The sequence below is a fragment of the Lithobates pipiens genome, unplaced genomic scaffold, assembly GCF_037356315.1.
Source record: "Lithobates pipiens isolate NorthernLeopardFrog02 unplaced genomic scaffold, aLitPip1_a1.2 Scaffold_28, whole genome shotgun sequence".
NCBI classification, from domain to species: Eukaryota; Metazoa; Chordata; class Amphibia; order Anura; family Ranidae; genus Lithobates; species Lithobates pipiens.
The window spans coordinates 70,959,828-70,966,295 of NW_027507789.1; positions in this window are offsets into that span (position 1 = coordinate 70,959,828).

Genomic DNA, 6,468 nt, shown 5'->3' on the forward strand with positions numbered 1-6,468 from the left:
ACAGTACATGGAACGGGTAACGGAGTCCGGCAAGTCTTTACAAACTTTTCTCCCGGCCGAGGCCGGGGGCATTAGGCTTAGATTACAAACTTGGCAAGGGGAATGGAAGGGCACGGGGGCCACCCACCCCCAAGATGGCCTCCACGGCCGGGTCCACAGATCCAATAGGCCAGGGGTACTGCAACATGGGGGCCTCAGAAAAAGAACTGGCTCAGCAGGGCAAACAGTGGATTTCAGAGAGAAGGCAAACCATAATTGGAGACAAACTAGGCCAGGTCTCCCCTCACCAGGTTGCAATCATCTCGTCTCTCACCCCTCCAGGACCCCCAAGTAGACAGGATAACAGGAGACGTCTAAGCGGCTGGCAGGGTGACCATCAAGTTCAGCATGCTGGTAGATCAAGGGCGACTAACTTGGCAAGGGGGATAAGAAGGCCCGAGGGGGACCACATTCCCACAAGGCAGTGGCCATGTCCAGTTCCGCAGTTCCAAAGGGCCGGGGGCACAGCAGCACCGGGGGCCCCGTGAGGGCAACAGGTTCAGCATAGCAGGTGGCATGATCCAAAGGGGGGGGGAAATCCACAATAGGCGTTAGGCCAATCCAGGCCGCCCCTCCACAGGTTGCAGTCAGCTTGCCCCCCACCCCACCAAGGTCCCCAAGCAAACAGGGTATCAGGATATGGCCAAGTGGCCAGCTGAGTGGCAACAAAGTTCAGGTTACTGGTAGGTCAGTGCTTCCGCACCGTTTCAATCCACGAGGAGGCCTCTGCCGGGGAGGTAAAAAATCTCACCGTCTCCCCATCCTCCACTCGCAGCCGGAAGAGCATACTATATTTCAACCCCTTGGATCGCAGCTTGGCTCGAACCACATCAAATGACTTGCGTTGGCGCTGTGTCTCCATGGTGTAGTCAGGGAATATCATTAGTCTCGCATTTTCAAACTTAAAGAGGAGGTCCGTTTAAAAAAAAAAAAAAAAAAAAGTCAGCAGCTGCAAACACTGCAGCTGCTGACTTAATAAACACACTCACCTGTCCAGGGCGCCCGCGATGTCGGCCGCCCGAGGCCGACCCGTCCCTCGGCTCTCGGGTCCCGGCGCCGCCATTCGTTGTAAGGGAAACAGGCAGTGGAGCCTGATGGCTTCACTGCCCGTTTCCTACTGCGCATGCGCGAGTCCCGCAGCTACTGCGCATGCGCGAGTCCCGCAGCGCTTTCTGAATGGGACGCGCTGTGTTCTGGAACACACAGTTCCCAGAACACAGCGAGACTCATTACCCAGAAGACGCCGCGACGAAGGGAGAAGACACAAGATCTCTGCGGAGGAGGAAGAGGAAGATTAGGAGAAAGTGCCTAGCAACAGGCATTTCTGGTAAGTAAAAAAAAAAAATTTTTTTCATTTTTTTTTTTTTATATTTTTTTGTAATTTTTAATATTTTTTCGTTTTCAGGGTGGCCCTCCACTTTAAGCTCCTGAAGTGCTCTAGCCTCCCGCAGCACCACATCCCTGTCCTTGTAGTACAACAGTTTAAAGATAAAGGTGTGAGGTGGAGCGCCCGGTGGGCCACGTGTAGCCGGCATACGGTGGGCCGGTTCGACCGTAAAGAAGGGAGAGAAATGGGCCCTCGCCAGAAGCTCCTTAAGCAGCCGTTCTATAAAGGAAACAGGGTCATTACCTTCAGAGCCCTCCGGAAGGCCAACGATGTGCAGATAATTGCGCCGATTCCGGTTCTCATCGTCCTCTGCGCGGGTCTCCAGGGCCTTGACTCTGGCTTTCGGGGTATGGAGGTCACCGGCATGGTCCCTCACCGCATCCTCCGTCGTCGATACCCGTTGCTCCGCCTCTGCAACTCTGCCACGGAAGGAGTCCAGGTCGCGGCGAATAAAGTCCACGTTAGTCTGCAGGTGGTCCATTTTGTCCATCAGCACTGCCTGACCCGTGGCTATAGTCTGCAGGAGGGGGGTCCGCGGCTTCCGTCTGAGACACCATATGGCTCGAGGATGCGGCCCGGCCTCCGGCTGGGGCCTTGTCCCGTACGGCTGTGGGTTGCGAAGATCTTCGTGACCGACCTCCGGGCATGGCCCGGGAGTGCTCACCGCTGACAGAGTGCGCTCCACCACCCAGGGTCACTCGGATGCCGCCGAATAAGGAGGATTAACGGCCGGACTCTGGGAGCTCTGTTAAGGAGCGTCCTCTCCAAAGCCATCTTGGACACGCCCCCTGCACAAGTCTTACTTCTCCTTTGGGTGACAAAATTCTTGATGCTAAGGTCTATGCTCCACCTGATAAACCTTGTGACCGCTGCTTTGTCCCTGAGAGTCTCCAGACTGCTGTGCTCCAGACTTACCATTCTCCCAAGGAAGCTGGCTATCCTGGGAAGAATCAACTCATTTGGCCCATTTCCCAACAATTCTGGTGGCCTAGTCTACGGGCTGATGTTACTGCCTTTGTAGCTGCCTGTCCCGTGTGCTCAGAGTAAGACTCCATGACACCTTCCAGTGGGCCTCCTACAACCCGTACCCAATGGAGAGAGGTCCTGGACTCACCTGTCTATGGATTTCATTGTGGAGTTGCCCAACTCCCAAGGCAACACTGTTATCCTTATGGTGGTTGACCGGTTCTCAAAGATGTGTCATTGTATTCCACTTAAGAAGTTACCCACCTCTGAAGAACTGGCTTCCATTTTTGCTCGGGAGATCTTTCTCTCAGGCCGCGTACACACGGGCGGACTGTTCGCCCAACCTTGTTCGGCAAACAGTTTCATCAAACAGTCCGCTCAAAATTTGCATGAGCGGACTTGCCCACACACGAGCGGACTGTTTGACGAACAAGGTTGGGCAAACAGTTCGCTCAACTTTTGAAATGAACGGACTCGCCCACGTAAGGCGGAGGCAAATCCGCCCATTTCGAGCGCGTGTACAGGTAGGCGGGGCCCGCGAAGGAGACGTCGCGGGCTCCGCCGCCTGGAATGGGCTTAAAGGGGAACCCCAACGCCGAAAAAAATCGGCGTGGGGGTTCCCCCCAAGTCCACACCAGACCCTTGTCCGAGCACGCTACCCGGCCGGCCAGGAAGGGGGGGCGAGCGAGCGCGCCCCCCCCTTCTGAGCCGTACCAGGCCGCGTGCCCTCAACATGGGGGTGCCTTGGGGAAGGGGGGGCCGCGCGGCCCCCCCCCACCCCAAAGCACCTTGTCCCCATGTTGATGAGGACAAGGGCCTCTTCCCGACAACCCTGGCCGTTGGTTGTCGGGGTCTGCGGGCGGGGGGCTTATCGGAATCCGGGAGCCCCCTTTAAGAAGGGGGCCCCCGGATACCGGCCCCCCACCCTATGTGAATGAGTATGGGGTACAATGTACCCCTACCCATTCACCTGTGAAATAAAGTACAATAAAAAACACAACACAGAGAAAAAATATTTTATTGCACAGCTCCGGGGGTCTTCTCGCCGGACTCCTCCGCTATGTGTGTGTAGCTCTTTTGCTAGCGGAGGAGTCCGGCTTTCTTCCTCCCCGCCGCCGGCCTCTTCTCCCGACTTCGGGGGTCTTGTCCCCCTCTTCGGTTCTTCTGCCACCGCGCCTGGTCCGGTGGCCCGGTCTTCTGTCGCCGTCTTCCGTTCTTCTGTCGCCGCCTTCGGTTCTTCTGCCGGGCCACCGCGCCTTCTTGTAGCTCTTTTACAGGCGGTGGCCCGGTCTTCTGTCGCCGCTGTCGTCGCTGCCGCCGCCGCCTTCCGTTCTTGTTCTTCTTGTTCTTCTTCTTCTTCTCCTGGAGATGTTGACTCGACGATCTCTCCGGCCGGAATGCCAGAGCCGCGCTGTGCGGTCACTTATATAGTGACAATGGGGCGGTGTCACATGGTATATGTCACATGGGTTGGTCACATGGTGACCCCGCCCCCTTACGATGTCATAGTCCCCATGTGACATCAACCCATGTGACCAACCCATGTGACATATACCATGTGACACCGCCCCATTGTCACTATATAAGTGGCAGCGGAGCGTGTCCCTGGCATTCCGGCCGGAGAGATCGTCGAGTCAACATCTCCAGGAGAAGAAGAAGAAGAACAAGAAGAAGAACAAGAACGGAAGGCGGCGGCGGCGGCGGCGGCGACGACAGCGGCGACAGAAGACCGGGCCACCGCCTGTAAAAGAGCTACAAGAAGGCGCGGTGGCCCGGCAGAAGAACCGAAGGCGGCGACAGAAGAACGGAAGACGGCGACAGAAGACCGGGCCACCGGACCAGGCGCGGTGGCCCGGCAGAAGAACCGAAGAGGGGGACAAGACCCCCGAAGTCGGGAGAAGAGGCCGGCGGCGGGGAGGAAGAAAGCCGGACTCCTCCGCTAGCAAAAGAGCTACACACACATAGCGGAGGAGTCCGGCGAGAAGACCCCCGAAGACGGAAGACCCCCGGAGCTGTGCAATAAAATATTTTTTCTCTGTGTTGTGTTTTTTATTGTACTTTATTTCACAGGTGAATGGGTAGGGGTACATTGTACCCCATACTCATTCACATAGGGTGGGGGGCCGGTATCCGGGGGCCCCCTTCTTAAAGGGGGCTCCCGGATTCCGATAAGCCCCCCGCCCGCAGACCCCGACAACCAACGGCCAGGGTTGTCGGGAAGAGGCCCTTGTCCTCATCAACATGGGGACAAGGTGCTGTGGGGTGGGGGGGCCGCGCGGCCCCCCCTTACCCAAGGCACCCCCCATGTTGAGGGCACGCGGCCTGGTACGGCTCAGGAGGGGGGGCGCGCTCGCTCGCCCCCCTTTCCTGGCCGGCCGGGTAGCGTGCTCGGACAAGGGTCTGGTGTGGACTTGGGGGGAACCCCCACGCCGATTTTTTTCGGCGTTGGGGTTCCCCTTTAAGCCCATTCCAGGCGGCGGAGCCCGCGACGTCTCCTTCGCGGGCCCCGCCTACCTGTACACGCGCTCGAAATGGGCGGACTTTCCGAGCGGGAACAGTCCGCTCATTTCGAAAGTACAGCGGACAAGCCCACACACGGGCGGACTGTTCGCTCAAACACAGTTTCAGCGGACAGTTTTTCGGAATTTCCGAAAGACTTTGTCCGTCCAACTGTCCGCTGAAACTGTCCGCTGAAAGCCCACACACGAGCGGACTGTCCGCCCAAACACTGTTCAGCGGACAAGGTTGGGCGAACAGTCCGCCCGTGTGTACGCGGCCTCACATGGGCTACCCAAGGTGATTGTCTCGGACAGGGACAGTCAGTTTGTCTCCCGGTTCTGGCGAGCCTTTTGTGCACAGTTGGGAATCCAGCTTGCGTTCTCTTCTGCGTATCACCCGCAGTCTAATGGGGCCGTAGATCAAGCCAATCAGTCCTTGGAGCAATTCCTACGTTGCTATATTTCTGACCATCATAACAACTGGTCTGACCTATTACCTTGGGCAGAGTTTGCTCACAACAGTGCCTTGAATTCTGCCTCCCAATTGTCTCCATTTATGGCAAATTATGGTTTCCAACCTTCCATGTTGCCTGACTCGTTTGTTCCGCAGAGTATTCCTGCGTTAGAGGAGCATCTCCGTGGTCTTCGTTCCACTTGGGTACAAGTCCAGGAGGCTTTACGTCATGCTAATGATAGGTACAGACTCCATGCTGACCGCAGACGCCTGCCTGTGCCTTCCTACCAGGTTGGGGACAGGGTCTGGCTGTCATCTCGCAACCTCCGGCTTTGTGGTCCCTCACTGAAGTTTGCACCTCGGTTTACTGGGCCTTTCCGTATCCGTCGCAAGATTAACCCAGTGGCTTACGCGTTGGACCTTCCTCCTAGTATGCGCATCTCAAATGTGTTTCATGTCTCCTTATTGAAACCGTTGGTCTGTAACTGATTTACCACCTCTGTGCCACGTCCTATTCAGGTTGAGAACCATGAGGAGTATGAGGTACAATCCATTCTTGACTCCCGTAGGTTCCGTGGGCGCATACAGTACCTGGTGCATTGGAAAGGGTACGGTCCGGAGGAACGCTCCTGGGTTTCATCCTCTGACGTACATGCCCATGTCCTCCTCCGCGATTTCCATAGACGGTTTCCCCTCAAGCCCGGTGGCCCTCCAAGGGAGAGGGGTCATTGAGGGGGGGGTACTGTCAGGGCTGTCTTAGCCCTTCCTTCTCTGGGCTGGCCACTCAGCTGTTGGCTAATTGCCAGCTCTCTTCTCTCTCCACAGTTACCAGCTGTTCCTGATGATGCTCGTCTGACCTGCCTACTTAAAGCCTTCCAGCTCACTTCACCTCTGCCTTCGCCTTGGTCACATCACTGAAAAAATCTCCTGTGGTTTGTTTAAAGACTGGCTTGCTGACATCCCTTCTGGCTCCTTATCCTGCTTGCTGTGCTCTACTTGGTTCCCTGACTTCTGGCCTGGCTGACTACCCGATCTGGTTACTGAACTCTGGCTATGCTTGACTACGCCTTTTCTATTTACCTTTTTATTTTTATTAATAAACAACTGTGATTTAATTGTACTTC